General features: G+C 40.6%; 1 protein-coding gene across 13 annotated transcripts in view; it reads right to left on the bottom strand.

Moving 5' to 3' along the window:
- Window positions 1-27,873, bottom strand: part of LINGO2 (leucine rich repeat and Ig domain containing 2) — a 3,171,904-nt gene that overhangs the window by 386,031 nt on the left and 2,758,000 nt on the right. For 2 of the 13 annotated variants that reach the window (XM_073635823.1, XM_073635832.1), the window contains exon 1: window positions 16,330-17,043. The exons of the other annotated variants lie outside the window; for them this stretch is intronic. The gene's annotated coding sequence lies outside the window, so the exon portion shown is untranslated. Of the gene's footprint in view, window positions 1-16,329; window positions 17,044-27,873 lie in introns of those variants that run through there. 13 annotated transcript variants of the gene reach the window in all.

Here is a 27,873-nt window from a genome sequence, read left to right as displayed (position 1 = left end):
ACCCCATATATTATATACACACTACCCTTATATATTATATACACACTACCCCCCATAAATTATATACATTAACCCCCATATGTTATATACACTACCCCCCATAAATTATATACACTAACCCCCATATATTATATATACATATGTGTGTGTGTGTTATTATTATAAATTGCACTTTTATTGGAATTTATTGTTTACAAGGGTTGGTATAGTCACTTTGTGTGCTAGTTGCGCTAGTGATTGGTGCACTCACTGTGCATACTGTTTTTTGGTGGAAAGCATTGTTGACGTTTAGCGGCATTCAAGGATTGTATTTTCTATCACATTGAATGTTATAGTCACACTAAGATTAGCAATGCCCTGATTGTTCATTTATATACTATATGTTAGACCAAGTGATATCATTACATTTGTTCATTCATGTCATCCTCATTTATTCCGTTATGCAATGCAGGCAGATTATGTGGGAGGGGACGGTATATAGCATCTTGAAAACATCACAGCAGCCTGTCTCATTTTTCCACTCAAAAACCCTCAGCCCTAACGCAAGAAGTGGACTGGCTCTTGGAAGGAGTCATGTAAATACCATTTATTTATTGGTACGTGTCAATACGGAGGAGTGGGCATTCCTAGATAGCAGTGGCGGCTGGTGCTCAGAATTTTGGGGGGGGTGCAAACAAACTGAAAAATTCTGAAAAATACTGAAAAAAAACATCAATTGCAGCCTTCCTGTGCCATCAATTGCAGCCACTGTGCCCCAAAAATGTAGCCACTGTGCCATCAAATGCAGCCACTGTGTCATCAAATGCAGCCACTGTGTCATCAATTGTAGCCACTGTGCCCTTCAATTGCAGCCACTGTGCCCATCAAATGCAGCCACTGTGCCCATCAAATGCAGCCACTGTGCCCCATCAAATGCAGCCACTGTGCCCCATCAAATGCAGCCACTGTGCCCATCAAATGAAGCCACTGTGCCCCATAAAATGAAGCCACTGTGCCATCAAATGCAGCCACTGTGCCCATCAATTGCAGCCACTGTTCCCATCAAATGCAGCCACTGTGCCCCATAAAATGTAGCCACTGTGCCCCATAAAATGTAGCCACTGTGCCCCATAAAATGCAGCCACTGTGCCCATCAAATGCAACCATTGTGCCATCAAATACAGCCACTGCATACACTAACCCCCATAAATTATATACACTACCCCCCATATATTATATATACACTAACCCCCATATGTTATATACATAGTACCCCTCCATAAATTATATACACTACCCCCATAAATTATATATACTACCACCCCATATATTATATAAACTACCCCCCATATATTATATACACACTACCCCCATATATTATATATACACTAAACCCCATATATTATATACACACTACCCCCCATAAATTATATACACTAACCCCCATATATTATATACACTCTACCCCCCATAAATTATATACACTAACCCCCATATATTGTATACACTAACCCCCATATATTATATATACACTACCCCCACGTATTATATATACACTACCCCCCCTATATTATATACACACTAACCCCCATATATTATATACACACTAACCCCCATATATTATATACACACTAACCCCCCATAAATTATATACACTATTCCCATATATTATATACACACTACCCCCATATATTATATACACACTACCCCCCATAAATTATATACACTACATCCCATATATTATATACACACTACCCTTATATATTATATACACACTACCCTTATATATTATATACACACTACCCCCCATAAATTATATACACTAACCCCCATATGTTATATACACTACCCCCATAAATTATATACACTAACCCCCATATATTATATATACACTAACCCCATCCATTACGCCATACATTTTATATACACTGGTCCCCGTGTATGATATATACTGAGTGACCCCCCCATGTATTATACACACACATACCCCCCCATCTTTCAGCGCCTTTCTAGCTCTGAGATGTCATGTTGTGATGCTGGAAGAGTTAGCGTGTGGCTGTATGGAACAGAGGGGCGGGCAGCAAGGGCTCACTCTCATGGCATTTGAACTAGGATAGGATGGAACCTGGGACAGAGAGTCACTCACTGTCAGTGTGTGGCTGTGCGGAACGGAGGGACGGGCAGCAAGGTCTCAGAGGGACCAAGAGAAGAGTGTGTCTGGGGTCTGCAGCACCAGGACAGCACTTACCTTCAATGGCGCTGCTCCTCTCTGAATCCACCTTGTGCACACCAGTTGACTCCACCCCCAACTGTGGCTGGGAAACCGGAAGTGACAAAATAGCACCGACCACTGTCCTCTCCTCTGGTCCCAGTCGACTCCACCCCCACAGTGACGATAAAAGTACCGCCCACTGTCCCCTCCTTCAGTCCCCGCTGCGCCAATCCTAACCAGTTACTATGCCATACTGACAAATCATAGTAGAATGAGGGTGTTTGTGGACGCATTGCGTACGTCCCGACCACACCCTAAACACGGGCAAATCTGCTTCCCATCTTGCAATCAGCTGATTGCAGACTGGGAAGCTTCCCATAGACCTCCGCGTGTCTGGCGCCTGGTCACTCTTAAAGTGACAATGTTTTTTATTTTTATTTTTTTATCTTTTAAAACAGCTTGGGGGGCTGCGCCCATGCGCCCCCTATGGATGGGCCACCACTGCTAGGTAGGCTATATTTGCATACAGACCTCTCTAGCTAACACCCACATGTGATGCTGAGCTTCTATGATTGAAAGCCCTTAAAGTGATTCTAAAGAAAAGAATGTTTTTTTTAAATAACAAACATGTTATACTTCCCTGCTCTGTGCAATGGTTTTGCACCGAGCAGCCCTGATCCTATTCTTTTTGGATCTCCTGCAGGTGGTCCTGGCTTCTCCCCCTTGCTGTGTGCCCCCAATAGCAAACCAGGAAGTGAGGCAGGTTCTATCATCATTAGATTTGTGTGCTGATTGCATAGATATACTGTACTGCTCTTCTAAATTGGTATTCATAGCTACTGGCTATCAGCTTTGGAGCTAATCTGCCAATAATGTGCCTTTATTTTGGATAAAACAAAGCCTTCCATTAATAAGAACACCTTTAGATATTAAACAGCCTTTGGTCAAAAACTGGCAGAGAATGAGGCTGCCATTTTTCTGTGGTGTCACGGACCATCAGAGTAGTTACTCAGCTAGGGGCTGACAATCAGTGACTTTAATTTGAAAGATCTAGAACTCCAGTATTTGGAGTTATGTTTTGTGTGACCTTTTCTGCTTGTCATATTTTAATCCCCATGCAATTTTTACCTGTAAAATATTAAAAATGATTTAGCTTTGTGTGGAAATTCTCAGTAGAGGCAGACGAACATTTGTAGTCCTGTTGGTCACCTAGTAGCTGCTTTGCAGCACTAGGTTCTTGGTTTGAATCCCAACCAGGACACTACCTGCATGGAGTTTGCATGTTCTCTCTGGGTTCCCTTCACGACACGATGGTAGGTTAACTGCCTTCTGCCTAACATGGTCCTAGTATGTGTATGTATGCATGTTGGACCTTAAATTGTAAGCTCCTTTAAGGCAGGGGTTGATGTAAATGCACAAAGAGCTACGTAAATTGTTGGTGCTATAATATCTGTAATATATCTACACTGTACTGAAGTTTCTCTGACATTCAGTACTTTTTGCCAAAGCCATTGCGCCTTCATAAACGGAGAGTATTTCAAACCCACTGATGTTATCATAGTGACCACATATATACAGGAGATTATTATTTGAAAATAAAGGATCAGACACCTAACGTTCATCCACTTTTTATCTATAGCAAAGAAGAAGAGTGCAAACTTAAATGAATGGACTTTTTCAACTTCACATATTCTTTGGCACTGCAAGAGCCATCTTAGGAGGTCTTTGTCCCATATATACAGAGACAACTGTAACTGTAACTTACGTTATGATGTTTTACAATCTCTTGGTATGAACATTTTATGTGTGACAGGCTGGTAAAGAAGTGGAGATCACCTGAGATGTGAAGCTACTTTGTAGTTTTAAAATAAGGCAGCAAAGAAAACTATTTCTATTATTATAGTTTGGGAGCAGGTTACCAGTAAATTCTAAAATATAGTCATACTTTTTAGTGTTCACATAGTATTAGCCTTGCATTTGAAACGTCACCGTATTTGACTCACCAGCACAAGAAATCAAGCAGTGGTTTAGTCTTTCTTTGACGTGTCATGCACAAACGTGCCTTTTTATTAAATTTGTTCTTAAAGGCTTTTCTTTACCAGCGTAATATGTAGGAATAGGAACATTCATCTGACTAGATTTCTAGTAACTGTTATCAGGCTGACTTATTGCTCTGTGTAAACAGCTAGTCATGTTCTTTTCCTTGTTATGGTCTTCTCTAATTATATTTTTCTTGTAGCAGTAAATCAATAACGAGTGTTGTGACCAATCGCGCATTAAGTTCACTTTGAAATAAATGTTGCTTTGCCAAATATTAGAATTATGTCTGCTTAATTAGTGGACATGACACAGGGTTGACTTTTTTTTTTGCACATTGCCCTGTTATGTTTTTCAGCCATCCCAATTCTCATTTTAAAGCAGATGTCCAAGGATATGTACTTCAATGAATACACGTTGACAGTTCAGACATAAAAAACAGTTGCATGGGGTTGGCTCTTATACCACATCTCCACCAATCAACCTTCATTTTTGGAACCTGCTGGATTTTTCACCTTAGGGCAGTTCTTGGCTGAATTCAATTTTGATATCTACCAACGCGCATTGGGCCAAAGTTGAGCCCCCCCCCCCAATTTTTTTTTTGCCGAAATGCAAAACCCCTATAATTATAACAATCACAAACAACCTATTGAATACACTATATTTTCCTGAGCATAGTTTTCTCAGATTATGTTTCTCATCCACATTGTTATGAAACATAACGTTTCCACAATTTTTTTTATAATAAATGAGTCACAAGTGCATAATAAAAGAATATGCCTTTCTACTAAAGATCAAAAAAACATTTACAACCAGAGGAAGTTATCTTTTTTTCCCAACACTTGAGATTGGCTCCGGATGGCACCTGCATATCCAGTGAACCTGCCAGGATCCATTAGAATGATTCCCGTTGTTTAGTTCTAAAACACAATACATTCAGAGCTCCAAAGGACTATTATTTTGCTCAGACCTGCTTTTGCTACGAATTTCAGTAACGTCTCAGCTGGTGTTTCTTATAGGAAAAACTACCTTTCAGTTCATGAAAACTAAACATTATGTGAGGAAGAGATATATGCCAGTTCCAAGTATTGCAGTGAAGGGCTGAAAATGAAGCTGAATGTGTTAACATCATTTCACCTGACAAGGCGATAAATTATGAAGACTGTGAGATGCAATACGTCAGATGAGCTTCAAGTTACCCATAGACATGAGATGAAATTGCGCCACAATCTTACATCTATGACATTAGCAGGTAATGTTTGGCAAACCGTATTTAGGAAAGGGAAAATCAGTGTCCAGGCTTTTTTTGTTGCCTCTAAGAAAAATGTGTTAATTTAAAGTTATACTCTGTCCAGAAAATTTTTTAACATGTTCCACCCCCCTCGAACCTCTGCCAAGGTTTTATTATTGACTTATCTTTTCCTAAGCTGTAAAAAGTCCTCTTCTTTGCTTATATGACCTCATCACAGAAGCTGCCAAGGTGTTCAATGAGCTGGAGCTAGGATTCAGGAGGGTGCCTGTGTTACTTCTTTTAGATGCAAGGTGCCCTCTTGGATCACATATTATTCACTGTTTGACACTGACAATGCTAATAACCCCTCCTCCACAAAGTAAGGAGTGATTCAACCTTGAATGGCTGCTAAGGGTGACAACTCTGCAGTAAAAACACTGCAGGCCCAGCAACGTTGCCACCCTCCTGGAAGAAGACTGTAAGGCTAGCAGGATCACTAAAGAAGAAATTAGATTTGTTATGTATGTTTTGTATTTCTAGAAATATATGGGAGTTTTTTACATTTTTAGTATAGTTGCGCTTTAAGTTAAACTAAAAACATTTAGAACTAAAAGGTAATTATTTCAAAGGAATAGTCTTTTTGTCAATATATTGCTTTGTGAAAACTTTTATCTTACAATCTACCCTTCAATTAAGTATATATAGTGGTTGTTAAGTTAGTTATTACAATTACTGGCAGCCCCTCTGTAATAACAAGATATACTGTGCAGCGTCTTTGTTTTTTTTTAATCATCCAGCTAAATACCTTGTTTTACATCGCCAGTGTGTGGTTACGTGACCACTCACCGCTCTCCTTCCCTGATCTGAGGACTACAGTGGGAGGCTGCGATCCTAGTCTGATGTCAGCCAAGGTCACATGACCGCACACTGGCTGCATGATTTAAAAAAACAAAGACACTACACAGTATATGGAACAAAATATGCTGGACAGCCGCACTCCAATATCACCTAAACTACACAGTATATCTTGTTATTACAGAGGGGCTGCCAGTAATTGTAATAACTAACTTTACAGACACATGTAATGGCCGCCAGAGGGGAGGGGTGGGGAGGAGATGGCTCACAGATTAGGAGCTGACAGGCAGGGATAGAGAGGGGGAGAGGGGCGAGACTCTGAACACAGCAGGATGAGGGAAGCAGGTAAACTGACCATGGCATCATGGATCAGCAGCCATGATTACAGTGGTTAGCTAACACAGGGGGACAAAGGAACACGCAGGATCAACCAGGTTTTTTACATCATACAATTGGAAAAACTACACAGCACAAGCACCGTGCTGTTTAACATGCTTTTTAGGAACAGGATATATATCTATATATATATAGATATATTTTTTTTAGGGTTACAAAGGCTTTAAGTGCTAGAATCCTGGAGCAAAGTGTTTTTCTCTATTGTTTTCATCTCTTGGAGCCCATTTACAGCTATCCTGGCTGATATGGTGCGTTAAAGCAATGTGTTATATGTCAGGCATTATTTTAAAGCAATCGGCTGCCAATGCATCAAATGGACCTACAATAAGACATGCACCACAACTTATGATAGTATGTTACGGTACATTGCTGTGATTGTGCGGGTGAATCCCTTTAGTGCATTGGGGTGCTATTAAAAATTAATGGAACTGCAACGTTCTAACATATGCATTTTCACAAAGCATAGTTGTGAATGGGCCCTTAAAGAGGGCTGAACATCGGACATTTTTTCATGTCAAAATTTTTTTTGTTTTTGTTTTAGACAGAGTGGGGAAGTGTTAGACCCTTTATTAACTTTTTTTCTGTCTGTATTGCCATTAGGAAGATTCACCCCTCCATTCTTACTAGTGACCATTGTCATCGAGAAAGAAAGTGAAGGGGAATCCAAAAATGTACGTTGTGCCAAGCTGAATCAATTTAACTATACCATAAAGCTAATTCCTTGTGTTTAGCTTTAAGCAAACACAGTTGGAGATGAAAAGTGAACTGTGACAGAATGATGAGCATGACACCTGCAATGAGTTGTCAAGACTAATCTCCATGTAATAGCAGTGAACACTACATCTTTTCTACTCCTTCAGTATTTAATCATTCAGTATTCACACAGCAAAGACATATTATACAGTGCTTTACATTGTACATGTATTCATTCAAGTGGATAGTGATCTCTCAAAGAGCACACAATATAATGTCTTACAATCTCTTACAAATTTGGGTTGCCAATTAACGTACCAGCTTATTTTTGGATTCCAGGAGAAACCTGAACAACCCAAGAAAGCTCAAACAAAGATGTACATATAAACTCTAAGCAGATGATACCCCAGATGGTATTGAAGCCAAGGGAACCAGAGGTGCCAAGCAGAAGTGCCAAGTACATGCAGTTGTCAAAAAATAAAAAATAAAAAAAAAATCAACAGCTCTATTGGAGTAGATGACCTCTATTTTATCCACACATCTCAAATGTCACTGAAAATGCTGCAGTCTGTCAGTTAGATCATGATTTAATCTGACATTCAGAAAAAAATGTGTACTTTCTTAGTTTTTGAGTTGCTCACCTACATCTCAAACAAGTAATTACCAGCCTTACTCAAAGTGTAGTGCTAATTCTTAAGGTAATCTGAGTTCCCCCCGCTTGCAACCTTCTAGGACACTTCACAGGTCCCAGAAAGCTGCGGGACCACTCACAAGGCGCAGCACGGCTCTGAGATGTCTAGTGGGCAGCCGACTGTGAAGCCACAAGGAGTCATAGCCAGCTGCCCACAGTTAACATGCTGGCGCTGGGACCCAAATATCGGTGAAGAAACCGGTTTGGATGAGAACAGTGCTGGATTTCTGGATAGGTAAGTCTCTGTTTATAAAAACTATGCAGCTACTGTTCTTTTAACTGCTGATTTATTTATTTTTTACATTTCTAGGTTCCAAAATGTTGCATCTTGTATGTGACATGCTTGATTTATTCAGATGAATGTGGTTTATTTTAAGAATGCTGTGTTGTGCTGACAATGTATCTCTTTGGCTGGTCATGGCACCATTCTCCTACTGCTGAAGCACCCCACAACTGAGGCCATCCTGTTCTGGCCTGGCGTGCAGTGGAGATATACATGAAAAATGAACACCACAATGTGAACTTGTTTTGTCCAATAAATGAAGTAACTTCAATGAGGTTTAAACACTTAGCTTGATAATGATGCACTGGATACATTCAATGTACAGGTCATACACAGAGGGAGGAGAGGGTGAAAGGGGTTAATGTAAAAATGTGCAGGCTAGGGGAGCTGAGGGGTTAATATACAGGTCACTTACAGTAGGTGGATGGGGATGAAGGGGTTATTGTACAGATGGGCATTATACTGTGAGTATACTATACATTATACATAGATACATGCCTCCCAACTGTCCCGGATTTGCCAGGATCGTCCAGAGATTTCAAGTAAATCCAGGTGTCCCACGAATCAGGCCTGAATTTCACAGTGGAAACCAGTGCCGATACAAGTTCAGGCGCTTGACTCCACTAATCCACCTGTCAGGTGTGCGCTGTGCTGCGGCTGAGACTGACATGCTCAGTGCCAGCCAGCACAGTCCATGTTTCCCTGTGTCCACCCACAACCCCCAGCATGCAGCCAATGCTGTGCCTGTGAAGGGGTTGTGTGAGTGGGAATTTTAAAGCAGTGCCCATGAGATCACTGCCTGAGCCTCTGGAGACCAGTCAGCATCTTCCTTCCATCAATATAACATAGTGATTGATCCTTCCTTCAACATAATATAGTGATCCCTTTTTCCTGCCTTCCATATAGCATATCCTTCCTTCCACATAATATAGTGATCCTTCCTGCATTTCCATGCACTATAGTGCTCCTTCCTAACTTCCATGTACCATAGTGATCCTTCCTTCTTGCCTTCCATGTGCCATAGTGATCCTTCTTTCCTGTCTTCCATGTGCCATAGTGATCCTTCCTGCCTTACATGTACTATAGTGATCCTTCTTTCCTACCTTCCATGTGCCGTAGTGATCCTTCCTGCCTTTCATGTACCATAATGATCTTTCTTTCCTGCCTTCCATAAACCATAGTGATCCTTACTGCCTTCCATATGCCATAGTGATCCCTTCACTCTTCCATGTACCATGGTGATCCCTCCTTCCTTTCTTCAATGTACCATAGTAACCCCTTTTTCCTTTCTTCCATATACCATAGTGACTCCTCCTTCTTTTCTTCCATATACCATAGTGGTCCCGCCTTCCTGCCTTCCATGTACCATAGTGATCCCTCCTTCCTTTCTTCCATATACCACAGTGATCCTTCCCTCTCTCTCCCTAAGGGTTGGTTCACACTGGAACACAGTGCAGGAAAGGTGCGTCCCGTGTGCATTTCCCACATTGCATGCAACCATGCTGCCCTTGTGAGATGCATGTGGGTGCCATTATTGTTAATGGCAACATGTTTGCGGCCACCGAACCACATGGTACTACAGTACTATATGGATTTATGTGGTACAATCTGAAAAAATAGTGCTTCACAGAGCGTTCCCATTCACTTGAATGGGTCACGGTCAGTGGGCGATAGTGCCTGCCAATGCCTCAGGGGATATAACTCCTGCTACAGCCATGAAGCAAAGCATCACGGCTGCAGCATATGTACAGCCCTGGCTGCTGCCTCTGCAGCTAAAAGGGGGGCACTTGGTTAGGTGGTAAAACTCTGTGGTTGGGCTAGGGTTTTACCACCCCTATAACCATTAAAGTGAATGAGCCCTACGTGTTATGTTTCATATTTCTGACATTTGAGATAAGATTTCCTTCTGATGTTCATGTGTTCAAGCATTGCTGCACTGTATACAGCAACTAGGCTGAGCTTCTGTAATTCATCCCTCTTTAAGCCACTCCCCCTGTTAGGCACAACTTGACCATGACAATCATTTGCTACTATTTGCTACACATACTGCAGTACTTATTTTTTGGTTCCATCCCAGGGTTCCTCAGGTCCTTCATGATCCTCTATTTTAAGCTCTCTGTCTATTTTCAGTATATACAAAACCAGATGTATTGGAAGTATATTTATATGATTGTGTTGATGTTTATATGTATCCCTGAGACTTCAGCTTGTGGCACAGCAATTAAAGCATATTTTATAGGTACAAGGAAGCCCAGGTTTTGTTTAACCATGACCCTTAAGCCCCTGCCACTATTATGTTTGGTCACACCCACCTTTTGCTGCGCCACGCTATGCGCTCTGACATGTTCCTCATTCTCAAGTTCAAATGTTGGGAAATATAATAGAGACTTGATAAAGATCAGATGTACAGAACTGGGGAGGGATGTGAAAAAGTCAAAAGATTATCTCTCAACCCCCTCCCCCCACATTTAATCTGTTGCAGCCAATTATCTTGCTCTAATGAATGACTCATTCATACATAAGTTCCTCCTTCCTCCATTGAAAGAGGACAGGGCAGGCACTGTTTATATCTGTGATCTGCATGATTGGTCATCATAACAGTCACATGGAACAGAGACGTTGCTTCTGTACACTGTGCCTGTGAACAGAGCCATCCAAGCAACATTTCATAGTTTCATAGTTTTATGCATTGTGGATGCATTGTGATGTGGTGGTTTGTGCCACATCCCGCTATGCTGAAAAAACACCACTGCATGCAGCACCTTTCCTCGGCACAGCAGGATGCAACACCATGGTGCAAACTGGCATTTTGCTGTGTCCATATGTTAGTGGTTTGATTGGGCCCTTTATGTGATCTGTGATCTTTAGATTTTGTCAAATCCTGTAAAAGGCCAAACTTACAAAGTGCTCAAGAAGCCACACCCAAGACAACAATATATATACAGCATATACACTATATTACCAAAAGTATTGGGGCACCTGCCTTTACACGCACATGAACTTTAATGGCATCCCAGTCTTAGTCTGTAGGGTTCAATATCGAGTTGGCCCACTCTTTGCAGTTATAAGAGCTTCAACTCTTCTGGAAAGGTTGTCCACAAAATTTAGGAGTGTGACTATGGGAATGTTTGACCATTATTCCAGAAGAGCATTTGTGAAGTTAGGCAGTGATGTGGACGAGAAGGCCTGGCTCGCAGTCTCTGCTCTAATTCATCCCAAAGTTGTTCTATCGGGTTGAGGTCAGGACAGTCAAGTTCCTCCACCCCAAACTCACTCATCCATGTCTTTGCTTTGTGCACTGGTCCAAATCATTTGATGGAGGGGGGATTATGATGTGGGGTTGTTTTTCAGGAGTTGGGCTTGGCCTCTTAGTTCCAGCGAGTTTAAGGCATCAGCATACCAAGACATTTTGGACAATTTCATGCTCCCAACTTTGTGGGCACAATTTGAGCGTGGCCCCTTCCTGTTCCAACATGACTGCAGACCAGTGCACAAACAAGGTCCTTAAAGACATGGATGAGCGAGTTTGGAGTGTAGGAACCTGACTGGCCTGCACAGAACCCTGACCTCAACCCGATAGAACACCTTTGGGATGAATTGGAGCAGAGACTACAAGCCAGACCTTCTAGTCCACATAAGTCCCTGACCTCACAAATGTGTTTCTGAAAGAATGATCAAACATTCCCATAGACACACTCTAAAACCTTGTGGACAGCCTTCCCAGAAGAGTTGAAGCTGTTGTAGCAGCAAAGGGTAGGCCAAATCAATATTGAACCCTACAGGCTAAGACTGGGATGCCATTAAAGTTCATGTGCGTGTACAGGCAGGCGTCCCAATACTTTTGGTAATATAGTGTATATACACACACACACACACACACACACAATATCACATACCAGAAAGCATCTTGTTCACTTGCTCCATTCTGTAGAACCTAAACATTAATGGGTAAAATGCTTGTGCATTACGGTGGAAGTAGCACAGTGTATTTGTGACGCAAATGTTTAGCTATATTAGCTATTAGCAATCCATTAGGTAGCACCCTGTGAAGTAACCACAGAACAGCATACAGATACAGTGTAGCTAGTACGATAGTCCTTTATAAAACACATACATCATTGTTCATCAACATGTTTGGGTCAGCAAACTGCTAGGTTTAGCTGGAGGCTGCATCGGATGTATTTGTAAGTACTATAGATTAGTAATAAAGTGTCATTTCACACAATAGTTGAGATACCAGTTATGAGTTTCACGGAAATGAGACCCAAAGGGTACAAAGAATTGCTATGGCATATTTAATGAGAGCTAAAGTTCAAAAGGGTCATGCTTTGCAATGATAGCACTTCTCCTTCACTGATTGTGCATTAATAGCTGGTCATGTTGTACTAAAAAGAAAAAAAAAAAAAGAAAAAAAAAAGGTAACATACAACCTATCTTTTTTTTTTTCTCTAATCAAAAAAATCAAACGTTCACAATAACACAGTACTGTTGATGGACAGCTAAACAGAATCTCAGCCTTTTCTTTCAGCAAATATTAATGCAATGCAATAGCGCAGTCATCCATACTGACCAATCACAAATTATGTTGCATTATTCTGACAACGCTGACCCAATGAAAGCTGAAATCAGACTGCTTTCACTAGAATAAAGTAGATCTTAACTCAATCCTTTAAATCACATATAAGCTTGAACCTGGTATTGTCATTTCAAAAGTCGTTTTCATTCTCAATAAATCTACAGCTTTCATTAATGCAATATCCTGCCATGAAGATCCTTGTCCAGGCACTTTATGTCAACATGATAACTGTTTCCAATTATGTTCTTGTGTTGTCACCCTGTCACGTGCTCCTGTGATGGAGACTACAAGCAGCCATGCCAACACACATTGTCCACCACTGTAACCATCAGGCAGCTGGTCTTGAGAAATGATGTGCAGTTGACGCTAAAACGTGTGCATGTAGACATGAAGTGACTAATAGAGGCTGGAAGACATCAGCAGCACTAAGGTGCCAAAAAAGGGGAAAATAAAGTTTTATGGGAAAAATAAAAAAAACACTGACAAATGTACTGCAGGGCTTATGTGTACTTTAATGCACATAATAGCTGCTTGTGCTTTGTATTTAAATGGATGTCATCCAGTTAGAGTATACTTGTACATGTGACACTAAATAATAACCTATTCCATAGTCCATCCTGCCAGCAAGAGAGGGTGGCAACATTCCAACTTCCAGTGCGACCATCTAGACCAGGGGTCTCTAAACAAAGGGCCAGTTTATTATCCTCCAGAGTTCAGAGGGGCTGGACTGTGGCCAGTAGGTAGAGAAAATGTCCTGGCGTTGGTAACAATGCTCCATCATTGGTGACAGTGGAAGGCATAGTGCTCCATCATTGGTGTCAGTGGGAGGAATAGTGCTCCATCATTGGTGTCAGTGGGAGGAATAGTGCCTTATCCTTGGTGTCAGTGGAAGGAATAGTGCCTCATCCTTGGTGTCATGGGAGGAATAGTGCCTCATAGCTGGTGTTAGTGGAAGGAATAGTGCCTCATCCTTGGTGTCATGGGAGGAATAGTGCCTCATAGCTGGTGTCAGTGGAAGGAATAGTGCCTCATCCTTGGTGTCATGGGAGGAATAGTGCCTCATAGCTGGTGTCAGTGGAAGGAATAGTGCCTCATCCTTGGTGTCATGGGAGGAATAGTGCCTCATAGCTGGTGTCAGTGGGAGGAATAGTGCCTCATAGCTGGTGTCAGTGGGAGGAATAGTGCCTCATAGCTGGTGTCAGTGGGAGGAATAGTGCCTTATAGCTGGTGTCAGTGGGAGGAATAGTGCTCCTTCATTGGTGTCAGTGGGAGGAGTAGTGTCCCATCATTGATGTCAGTGGGAGGAATAGTGCCTCATCCTTGGTGTCATGGGAGGAATAGTGCCTCATAGCTGGTGTCAGTGGGAGGAATAGTGCTCCATCATTGGTGTCAGTGGTAGAAATAGTACCCCATCATTGGTATCAATGTCAGAAATGATGCCCCATTATTCTTGTCAGTTGGAGGAATAGTGCCCCAAGGGCCTGATAAAGGCAAGCAAAGGGCTGCAGTTTGAAGACCACTGATCTACAATGAATGTAGCCACCTTCTAATAGGAAGTTGGATCACAGCAGCAAAAAAAAAAAAAAAAAAAAGGAATTTGGAGGAGGCTGGGAGGCTGAAAGCTTGTGAGTGAGCAATACATATACATGCTTGAACTGATTTTTTTTTCAAACCAGGGTTTAGTGTTACATTAATGCAACATTATAGCACATTGTGCATTGATAAATGTTAAAAAAGTGTTACTAGGGCTACATGTACTTTTATGCAACATTCTAACTGCTCCTGCTTTGTTATCTTGTGAGGGTTTGACATGTACTTGCATGCAGTATTACAGCTTTTTATGCTTCTTTCTTCCATTAATGTTAATAAGGTATACATGTACTTGTATGCAGTATTACAGCTTTTTATGCTTCTTTATTCCATTAATGTTAATAAGGTTCACATGTACTTGTATGCAGTATTACAGCTTTGTATGCTTCTTTATTCCATTAATGTTAATAAGGTTCACATGTACTTGTATGCAGTATTACAGGTTTTTGTGCTTCTTTATTCCATACATGTTATATGGGTTCACATGTACATGTATGCAGTATTACAGCTTTAATTCCATACATGTTATACGGGTTCATATGTACTTGTATGCAGTATTACAGCTTTTATTCTTTACATGTTATTAGGGTTCACATGTATGTGTATGCAGTATTACAGGTTTTTGTGTTTCTTTATTCCATACATGTTATTAGGGTTCACATGTACGTGTATGCAGTATTACAGCTTTTATTCCATACATGTTATACGGGGTCATATGTACTTGTATGCAGTATTACAGCTTTTATTCCATACATGTTATTAGGGTTCACAATGTATGTGTAAGCAGTATTACAGCTTTTATTCCATACATGTTATTAGGGTACACATGTACTTGTATGCAGTAGTACAGCTTTTATTCCATACATGTTATTAGTGTTCACATGTACTTGTATTCAGTATTACAGGTTTTTGTGATTCTTTATTCCATAAATGTTAACAGGGTTCACATGTACTTGTATGCAGTATTATACCTGTTTGCTATTTGTGAGTTATATATGTATTTGTTATTATTATTTTATTTAACAACAACGACGTATAAACCCTTATTTAATAAGTAAATAAGGGTTGATGTGTATTTTATTGCAACAGCATAGCTCTCTGTGCCTTGTTATTAAATAAATGATATTAAGGTTTCCATGTATGTGTAAGCAGTACTATAGCTGTGTGTGCTTTGTAAGGCTTTCCATGTATTTTAATGCACATTATCACTGTGTACCTTTCATTCAATGATTTGTCAACTTCCAATGACCCCCCCCCCCCCCCAAAAAAAAAAAAAACACCTCCCATCATTCCTATAATGACACATTGCTCTTCTAAACCCCATTTCTTTCTATGCATCCTTCCAAACAATTCCACCTGGATGCAAAGCATGCCTAGTAGATAAGATCCCATTCAATGGATTCTCCTGCAAGTCAGTGATCCACAAACAAAAAAAAGAAATCCTGGCAGTACAGACAAATACAATTAGCTGCAAGCAATTCCAATGAGAAAGTAACAGCCCATACCCCCCATCCCTAAAAAAAAAAAGCACCCTGCTCCTTGGTGCTGGAGGGATATTGGAGGATATCGGGGGGGGGGGGGGGGGGGGTATTGGAAGATATTGGAGGGATATTGAAGGATATTGGAGAGATATTGGGTTCGCTCTCTCCTTCTCCTCCTCCAGCACATCGGTATAGAACCCCTCCGATCCAATGTCTCTGAATGGCAGCAGCTCACCTCCCGGCGGGTGGGGGCATGGCTGGCACTGGCATAGAATAGGAAGAGAAGAGAGTAGAAAATCCCTTACCAATGATTGATCCCCTCCTGGTCGGAGCGCTCATGGTGTACGGTGCAGAGCAGGGTTGGAGTGGCTGCTGGCTGCTGTCATAGGAAGACACACACATTCCTTCCTCCCCGTACTGTTCATTTAACCTTCTATATACAGCAAGCCTTTCATGGAACTGTACACAGCGAGTAATCCCAACACTTCTTCTACTACCATCCCAGATCCTCATCACATCCTCTGCAAGGCCAGCTCACTCATCATCAGGAGGATGAGGAGGAGGAGGAGGAGGTGGATGAAGGATCATCCCGGTTTAGCCCCCTAATAAACTCCACAGGTAAAGGACACCGCCGGTGCATGGAGCACTAGTTTCCCTATAGGGGTGGTGATGGGGGTGGTGTTATGGGGATCAGGTGGTCCTCCTCTCTACATGTGGGCATACCTCGTTCATTTAATTAACCCCTGGAGATCCAGCCTCTGATTACACGCTAATAGGTCCATCATGCACAATTAGATGGCGAGAGAAACACTCCGGGGTGCGTGTGTGTGTGTGCAGGAAAAGTCTACACTAAACAATTCCTGCTCTGCTTCTGGGAACAGGGGGGCACCGTCCTAATTAACCCACCGAGACCACCCATCCGCCGCCTTCACACTCTGCATGGGGATAACACGGGATGCTCGGCTAAATCAATCAGCCCCTTCCTCTACAGTCACCGACACACATCTATCCCATCCCTTCCCCTGCTAGATGCCTGGGTGTGACTTCACTAGGTCACTGCTCTCCAGAAACACCATTCATCCAATCCATCCTACATTCTATTCTATCACTATCATACCCTACTACTACCAAGAGAAAGAATACACACTATCACTAACATACACCCACTAATACTACTAAGAAGAAGAATACACACTATCACTAACATACAACCACTACTACTACTAAGAAGAAGAATACACACTATCACTAACATACAACCACTACTACTACTAAGAAGAAGAATACACACTATCACTAACATACAACCACTACTACTACTAAGAAGAAGAATACACACTATCACTAACATACAACCACTACTACTTCTAAGAAGAAGAATACACACTATCACTAATATACAACCACTACTACTACTAAGAAGAAGAATACACACTATCACTAACATACAACCACTACTACTTCTAAGAAGAAGAATACACACTATCACTAATATACAACTACTACTACTACTACTAAGAAGAAGAATACACACTATCACTAACATACAACTGCTACTACTACTAAGAAGAAGAATACACACTATCACTAACATACAACTACTACTACTACTACTACTAAGAAGAAGAATACACACTATCACTAACATACAACTACTACTACTACTAAGAAGAAGAATACACACTATCACTAATATACAACTACTACTACTACTACTAAGAAGAAGAATACACACTATCACTAACATACAACTGCTACTACTACTAAGAAGAAGAATACACACTATCACTAACATACAACTACTACTACTACTACTAAGAAGAAGAATACACACTATCACTAACATACAACTACTACTACTACTAAGAAGAAGAATACACACTATCACTAATATACAACCACTACTACTACTAAGAAGAAGAATACACACTATCACTAACATACAAACACTACTACTATTAAGAAGAAGAATACACACTATCACTAACATACTACCACTACTACTTCTAAGAAGAAGAATACATACTATCACCAATATACAACTACTACTTCTACTAAGAAGAAGAATACACACTATCACTAACATACAACTACTACTACTACTAAGAAGAAGAATACACACTATCACTAATATACAACTACTACTACTACTACTAAGAAGAAGAATACACACTATCACTAACATACAACCACTACTACTACCAAGAAGAAGAATACACACTATCACTAATATACAACCACTACTACTAATAAGAAGAAGAATACACACTATCACTCATATACAACTACTACTATTAAGAAGAAGAATACACACTATCATCTAATGTGCAATACTACTACTAAGAAGACGAATATACACTATCAGTAATATGCAACTACTACTACCAAGAAGAAGAATACATACTATCACTCATATACAACTACTACTACCAAGAAGAAGAATACACACTATCACTCAAATACAACTACTACTACTAAGAAGAAGAATACACACTATCACTCATAAACAAATACTACTACAAAGAAGGAGAATACACACTATCACTCATATACAACTACTACTACCAAGAAGGAGAATACACACTATCACTCATATACAACTACTACTACCAAGAAGGCGAATACACACTATCACTCATATACAACTACTACTCCTAAGAAGAAGAATATACACTATCACCAATATACAACTACTACTACTAAGAAGAAGAATACACACTATCACTCATATACAACTACTAGTACTAAGAAGAAGAATATACACTGTCACTACAACTACTGCTACTAAGATGAAGACTACAGACTATCACTTATATACAACTACTACTACTACTAAGGAGAAGAATACAGACTATCACTAATATATAACTACTACTACCAAGAAGAATAAAGACTATCGCTAATATACAACCATCACTACTACTAATGCCCTGTACACATGACCGGTTTTGCCGTCGAACTCTGATGGAATTCCATTCGAGCAGTCTTGCCTACACATGTTCAAACCAAAGTCCGACCAAAGTCTGACCGGCCAGAATGCGGTGACGTACAGCACGTATGATGGGACTAGAAAAAGGAAGTTCAATAGCCAGTAACCAATAGCTTCCGCCTCGTACTTGCTTCAGAGCATGCGTTGTTTTTGGTCCGTTGGAACAGCATACAGACGAGCAGTTTTCCCGATAGGAATTGGTTCTGACGGAAATATTTAGAACATGTTCTATTTCTAGGTCCATCAGAATTTTCTAAAAAAAAAGTCTGATGAGGCCTACACACGATCGGAATAGACGATGAAAAGCGGACATTCCGCTCGTGTGTATGCGGTATAAGAAGAAGGATACAGGCTATCACTAATATACACCCACTAATACTACTACTAAGAAGAAGAATACAGACTATCACTATTATTCACTCACTACTACTACTACTACTAAGAAGAAGAATACAGACTATCACTAATATACACCCACTACGACTACTACTACTACTACGAAGAAGAAGAATACAGACTATCACTAATATACAACTACTACTACTACCAAGAAGAATACAGATTATCACTAATATACACCCACTACTAATACTACTACTAAGAAGAAGAAGAATACAGACTATAACTAATATACTACTACTACTACTAAGAATAATAGTAATACAAAGTTACTACTACTACTACTGCAAATAATACATAGTATCATTAATATACAACTACTACTACTACTACTAATACACAGTATCACTGATATACAACAACAGCTACTACTACTATTAATCATAATAATAATAATACATAGTATCACTAATATACAGCAACTACTACAACTAATACTATTAATAATAATAATATTATGCAGACTATCACTAATATACGACTACTACTACTGCTAATAATAATAATAATAATAATAATACAGGGAGGTTGATTTACTAAAGGCAAATATATTGTGCACTGCAAGTCCATTTGCTCTAGATCTGAGGGGAAGCTCTGCTGATTTCTATCATCCAATCACATGCGAGCAAAAATGCTGTTTTTTTATTTTCCTTGCATGTGACTAAGTATTCTTTGCAAAGTGAAGCTTTACCTCATTTACTAAGTTCTGGAGCAAGTGCACTTATTGTGCACAGTATATTTACCTTTAGTAAATCAATCCCATTACGTTTTTTTCCTCAATGCCTGTTTTAACTCTATAAAATCCCACACCACTGAGCATGCATACTGTGCATGCATTGCATGCTGCTGCAGCTCAGCCCCTTTAACTTACATGGATCATGGTAAAAATGGGTCATGTTCAAACATGACAGGGGACCATTTTTGCTGTGCATGTGGAGGCAGTGGCAAAGCTGTAAAAACATGGTTCAACCTCCTGTTTTTCCAACACCCCCAAGCCACAAGTGTAATCAAGGCCTTAAGGTTCTTTCACATGGGCAGATGAAGGGAGGTAAAAACAAGCAGTTGAGGCTCATTTTTCCACCCTCTTGTCTCCCTATTTGTACAAGAAGATGCACTCAGGGCTGTACACATGACATGGCCTGATGCTTTGCTTCACAGCCACGGCAAACATGGAACGTAACAGGGTCACATTTTAACTGCATGCAATACACACAAATGCTGCACACACACTCTGAAAATTGGATCTGCCATAGATCACTTTTCAGAGGGGCAGCATTGATAGCTGCACATCAAAATGAGCCCTTTCAGCAGCCCTTCCTCCCTCAGAGCCCCCCATCAATCCCTTTAGCTCTATCCACCGCTCAGAGCCCACCTGCCCATCCCTCCTTCATATGATAGTCCTCCTCATAATGACACCAGGGATGCAGCAGCCATTTTCCCCCCACTGACGCTGATGCAGCACCATTATTCCTCTTATCAACACAGCTGACATGTCTTTTCTTCCAGTAACACCCCGACACAGAGACTTTTTTCCTTCTAGTGACACCACCGACACGGCCATTTTCCCCTTCCAGTGACACCACCGACACAGAGACATTTTTATCTTCCAATGACACCACTGATACAGAGACATTTTTATCTTCCAATGACACCACCCACACAGAGACATTTTTATCTTCCAATGACACCACTGATACAGAGACATTTTTATCTTCCAATGACACCACTGATACAGAGACATTTTTATCTTCCAATGACACCACCCACACAGAGACATTTTTATCTTCCAGTGACACCACTGATACAGAGACATTTTTATCTTCCAATGACACCACTGATACAGAGACATTTTTATCTTCCATTGACACCACTTTTACAGAGAAATTTTTATCTTCCCGTGACACCACTGATACAGAGACATTTTTATCTTCCAGTAACACCACCCACACAGAGACATTTTTATCTTCTAGTGACACCACTGATACAGAGACATTTTTTATCTTCCAGTGACACCACCCACACAGAGACATTTTATCTTCCAGTGACACCACTGATACAGAGACATTTTTATCTTCCAGTGACACCACTGATACAGAGACATTTTTATCTTCCAGTAACACCACCCACACAGAGACATTTTTATCTTCTAGTGACACCACTGATACAGAGACATTTTTATCTTCCAGTGACACCACCCGCACAGAGACATTTTTATCTTCCAGTAACACCACCCACATAGAGACATTTTTATCTTCTAGTGACACCACTGATAAAGAGACATTTTTATCTTCCAGTGACACCACCCACACAGAGACATTTTATCTTCCAGTGACACCACTGATACAGAAACATTTTTTAATCTTCCAGTGACACCACTGATACAGAGACATTTTTATCTTCCATTGACACCACTTTTACAGAGAAATTTTTATCTTCCCGTGACACCACTGATACAGAGACATTTTTATCTTCCAGTAACACCACCCACACAGAGACATTTTTATCTTCTAGTGACACCACTGATACAGAGACATTTTTTATCTTCCAGTGACACCACCCACACAGAGACATTTTATCTTCCAGTGACACCACTGATACAGAGACATTTTTATCTTCCAGTGACACCACTGATACAGAGACATTTTTATCTTCCAGTAACACCACCCACACAGAGACATTTTTATCTTCTAGTGACACCACTGATACAGAGACATTTTTATCTTCCAGCGACACCACCCACACAGAGACATTTTATCTTCCAGTGACACCACTGATACAGAGACATTTTTTATCTTCCAGTAACACCACCCACACAGAGACATTTTTATCTTCTAGTGACACCACTGATAGAGAGACATTTTTATCTTCCAGCGACACCACCCACACAGAGACATTTTATCTTCCAGTGACACCACTGATACAGAGACATTTTTATCTTCCAGTGACAACACCCACACAGAGACATTTTTATCTTCCAGTGACACCACTGATACAGAAACATTTTTTAATCTTCCAGTGACACCACTGATACAGAGACATTTTTATCTTCCAGTGACACCACTGATACAGAGACATTTTTATTTTCCAGTAACACCACCCACACAGAGACATTTTTATCTTCTAGTGACACCACTGATAGAGAGACATTTTTATCTTCCAGCGACACCACCCACACAGAGACATTTTATCTTCCAGTGACACCACTGATACAGAGACATTTTTATCTTTCAGTAACACCACCCACACAGAGACATTTTTATCTTCCAGTGACACCACTGATACAGAGACATTTTTATCTTTCAGTAACACCACCCACACAGAGACATTGTTATCTTCCAGTGACACCACTGATACAGGGACATTTTTTCTCTGTCACTGTTAGCCCCATATTTGTGCATTGATTTTTAATCACGTAACGTAAATCGCCATACCTGTACATCTGTACTTTGACGTTGAATACCGGGGTTATGGCAGCAGCCAGCTGCCGTAACCCCGATATTTTCAGAAACGACCTGCGGTTCTCTTTAAGCTAAAAGTGGTCTCTGTGACGAATTAGCCGCAAGATCGCTTTTATCGGGTCGGGAGGGGGCTCCGGTCATCTCTGCTGCTTACTGGAGCTGTTGGGTCCTTTCCCCTCTGAGTCTGGATGCCGAGTGAGGGAAAGATGGCCCCCACTTGGCTCCATAATATTAGATGGTGGAATGACGTTTAATTATTATTTTTTATTTATTATTGCATTTAGTTCCACCCAAAAAAGAAACTTCCGCTTTAAGGGAGGTGATCCCCCTGACATGTCACATTTGGCATGTCATTTTTTTTGGGGGGGGGGGGGTGGAGACCCTCTTTTTAGAGGGTTTCAGCTCCCACTTCCCCCTGGCGCACCCACAGCGCCGGAAGTAAGATCACCTCTCCCCCTTCCCTCTCGGCAATCATCTGGGACACGTCACAGGTCCCAGATGATTGCCCAGCCAGTCACAGGGCGCAGCGCAGCTCTCGTATGCACAGTGCATGCCCGGCTGTGAAGCCACAGTGACAATACCATCACCACAGAGAGGAGGTGGAGATCGGGACGGCGCTTCGTTCCCCCACATCGCTGAACCCTGGGACAGGTAAGTGTCTGATTATTAAAAGCCAGCAGCTGCAGTATTGGTAGATGCTGACTTTTAATTTTCTTTTTAAAATGGAACTCCGCTTTAAGTCTAAATGTGAGATCTGAGGTCTTCTTGACCCCAGATCTCACATTTAAGAGGTCCTGTCATGCTTTTTTTTATATTAAAAGGGTTGTTTACATCCCTTATAATAGGAATAAAAGTGACCCAAGCATTTTTTTTAAAGGATAGTGTTAAAATGAAAAGTAAAATAAATAAGAAAAAAATAAAATAATTTTAAGCGCCCCATCCCGCCGAGCTCGCCCTCAGAAACCACACATGTGAGGTATCGACGTGATCGTTATAGTGAGAGCAATGATTCTAGCACAAGACTTCCTCTGTAACTCAAAACTGATAACCTGTAGAAATTTCTAAATGTCGCCAATGGAGATTTTTAAGGGCCAAAGTTTGTCGCCATTCCACAAGCGGGCACAATTTTGAAGCGTGACATGTTGGGTATCAATTTACTTGGCGTAACATTATCTTTCACAGTATAGAAAAAAAATGGGCTAACTTTACTGTTGTCTTATTTTTTAAATCAAAAAAGTGTATTTTTTCAAGAAAAATTGCGCTTGTAAGACCGCTGCGCAAATACGGTGTGACCCTAAAGTATTGCAATCACTGCCATTTTATTCTCTATGGTGTCTGAAAAAATATATAATATTTGAGGGTTCTAAGTAATTTTCTATATATAAAAAAAAAAATATTTTAACTTGTAAACAGCAAGTCTCAAAAAGAGGCTCGTGGCTGAAGTGGTTAAACTCTTCAGTTTGTTGCAGTGTACCACAACTATTGGTGCTATTTTGCGCATGTAAAAAAATGTACATACATTTTTTTTTCCATAAAATTTAATTGAAGTGAACAAAATATGCAAAGAAAAATTAAACATTACATACATTTTGCTCCGTGCACTGCTATTAGCCCCTCCCCGGCCGTTATTGCTAATAAATATCAAGTCATCATGTCATCAAGTCATGCCTTTAATTACTGTAAAAACAGAGCTACAGGGTTAAATAGAGTGGGTATTGCCCAACACTGAGCTTTTTTGGGTGGACATTGTTTCCATCACTATTCTTATATTATTAAAGTGGAGCTACACCCAAAAGGGGAAGCTCTGCTTGTCTGCCTCCAAACAAACACTCCCCCCCGTGCTGCCACGATTGGCACCTTTTGAGGGGGGGAGAGGGGGGCCTTGGTATTAAAAGATATCAGCTCCCATTTCCAGCTCACTTGACCATGGCAAAGTGAGACAGAAGTTTGCCACCCCCCCTTCTCCCCGCAGCCGCCCCAATCACAGAGTGCAGTGCGATTCGCGCATTCGCAGTAGGAAACTCGCTGTGAAGCCGCTAGGCCTTACTGCCGGTTTCCCTTAGCTGAGATGGCAGTGCCAGGGCCCAAGAGCCCATTGAATAATTGGCTCGGTTGAGAACACTGCTTGATGCCTAGACAGGTAAGTGTACACTATTTGCAGCTGCTGACTTTTATTTTTTTTGGGTGGGGGGACTCCACTTTAATATACAATTGCTACTGATATTATAAAAACAAAACACAAATATTGCCTGTGTTGTTGCTGGACAGTGTAGATTATTGGTAATATTGCTATACGAAGGATATGTAAATTGACGGGCGCTATATAAGTACCTGAAATAAATAAAATAAATAAATAAAATATGTGGAGTGGGCACATAACTCATTTTATAGAGACATTGGGGGAAATTATTAAAATTGGAGCATGCAAAATTTTGTGCAGTAAATCTCCTCATTGTCCCTTTTGCCCGACTAGTGCTTTTTATTTTACTTTTCTATATTTGAACGGCAGAAAAATAACTTGATAATTTCTCCAGCAAACTCTACATACTCGGAGTGCTTTCTAGCTTGTTATTATTCTCTGGTTACCCTTTCACTACCTAATTACTGTTAGTGATGTTTGAATGTTGATGCAATGCACATTTCTAAAGTATGCGCGTATTGATAAAAATCAGTGAGTCAAAAACAGTAATCATTTTTAATGATACTTATGAATTACAGTATAAATATTTACTATTGATATTACAGTTTGATAAGTAAATTTTTTTTCATTCATTGATAAATGTATTATGTAACAGTTACAATATATAACAGTTAAAAATATTTATGTACTGTATATGTAACCAGTGAGAGATATCTACATGTTTGGTTATATACTTTGCACTAATGCCCTGTTAAATTGCAAAAAGGCTACTCTTAGCAAGTTGCTGTCTTAATTATGTAAGACAGTGTTAGATCAAAGCTGTCCATTGATTTGAATCATTAGCAGTTGCAGGTGATGAACGCATCCAGCAATGAACAGATTAGGGAAAAACGGATGTGCATGTTTAAAGACTTTGAAGGGAGACAGTGTGTGTTACAGGAGATGGTGAGAAGACCTAGTAAGGCAGCTCTGGATGTGTGGCGTCATTTCGATTACAGTACAACACAAGGTGGGATTTTTAGCTCACACAGCACGCTAAAAGGAGAGGCGGCAACAATACAGGGATGGAGACTGACACTGAAAGATATGACTAAGGAAAAGACGTAACACAAGCCGGGGCCTGACCGCTGTTAACATACTTTCATTTCTATGAAATCAAATATGCATGATAGAAACATGCCCATAAGAGGAAAAAAGCAAGGCACAGATGAAAATATACTAAACTGCTTTAAGGAAACTGTTTATACTGATTTAAATTCAAGGGTTACTCCACTTTCATCAAAAAAATATAGCAAATAGGGATGGGCGAATGGTTCAGGCTGAACTTTGGTTGTTCGGACATTCGGCGAACAATGAACGTGGTGTTCGCGGCAAATTCGAAAAGCCACGGAGCCCCGTTAAAGTCTAAGGGACACTAACATGAAAAACCAAAAGTGCTCATTTTAAAGGCTTATATGCAAGTTATTGTCATAAAAAGTGTTTGGGGACCTGGGTCCTGCCCCAGGGGACATGTATCAATGCTAAAAAAGTTTTAAAAAAGGACGTTTTTTCGGGAGCAGTGATTTTAATAATGCTTAAAGTGAAACAATAAAAGTGAAATATTCCTTTACATATCGTGCCTGGGGGGTGATTATAGTATGCCTGTAAAGTGGCGCAGTTTTTACGCGTTTAACATGTACAAATTTTTTGCCTGTTCGCAAGTTCTGGTGCAAACCGAACTGGGAGGAGGTGTTTGGATCATCCTTAATAGCAAATACAAATTAAATAGCATATACAATTGTTATATAAACCACACAGGAGTTGATTTAGGCCCCTTTCACATGGGCGGACATGTCACCGCTGACATCCATCTCTCCATAGACCTGCATGGAGCGTCCGTTCAGGTCCGCCTAAAAAACTGACAGGCAGACCTGAACGGATGCTCCATGCAGGTCTATGGAGCAATGGATGTCAGCGGTGACATGTCCGCTGATATCCGATCTGCTCAAATCCGTTAAATTCAGAGGGATGGGAACACTATTTTCTATCCATCTGGCGGATCAGATAAAAATGGACAGGCGGTCCTTTTTCCTCCAATCCCCCCATAGAGGAGAGCGGAGCTCTGACAGGTCCGTCCCTGCACAGTGTGCACACTGTGCAGAGATGGACCTGCACCTGTCATCCGTCTGCTCAGTGAGGATCAAAGGGGCCTTACTAAAACTGGAGAGTACAAAATCTGGTGCAGCTCTGCATAGGAGCCAATCAGCTTCTAACTTCAACTTGTTCAATTAAGCAATACAACCTGGAAGATGAATGGTTTCTATGCAGAGCTGCACCAGATTTTGCACTCTCCAGTTCTAGTAAGTCAACCCCACACTGTTTAATTTACATTGTCCCTTCTTTTTCTGTTTGTGGATGATGGAACTGTAATTATTTTAATAATAAAAAGCATCTAAGTACCTTTTTCCTAATCGATATACAGCTGTCACATGACCCAGATCTTCCCCAGCCTGTCTGCAAGTAAACATAAGCATGAGAAGCTTCTAGTCCTTTGCTGCTTGTCATGTTAAAAAACAAAAAACAAAACAAAAACATCCTCTGGAATACAGAGTAAAAATAAATAAATAATATCAATAAACTGTTTTAAATTGTCATACAAATATATATTTGAAATTAAATCTTTATTATTTTGTGGAAATAACATGGTGTGGGTGGATTTCTGCCAGTCCCAGGCTTTGTCATGCCCCTCCAGCCTGTGTCTGAGAATAGGAGGGAGGAGAACCCTCCATTAATCTACATGTAATACGTAGCTGTGTTTAGCTGGTAAGTGGGCATGGAGGAGGAGGGCGGGAGTGGGCTGTCATTTACCACTGTGTATACACCC

Source organism: Aquarana catesbeiana, linkage group LG01, assembly GCF_042186555.1.
Source record: "Aquarana catesbeiana isolate 2022-GZ linkage group LG01, ASM4218655v1, whole genome shotgun sequence".
NCBI lineage: Eukaryota > Metazoa > Chordata > Amphibia > Anura > Ranidae > Aquarana > Aquarana catesbeiana.
The sequence above is the reverse complement of the archived record's forward strand: the minus strand, read 5'-3'. Positions and strand labels throughout refer to the sequence as shown.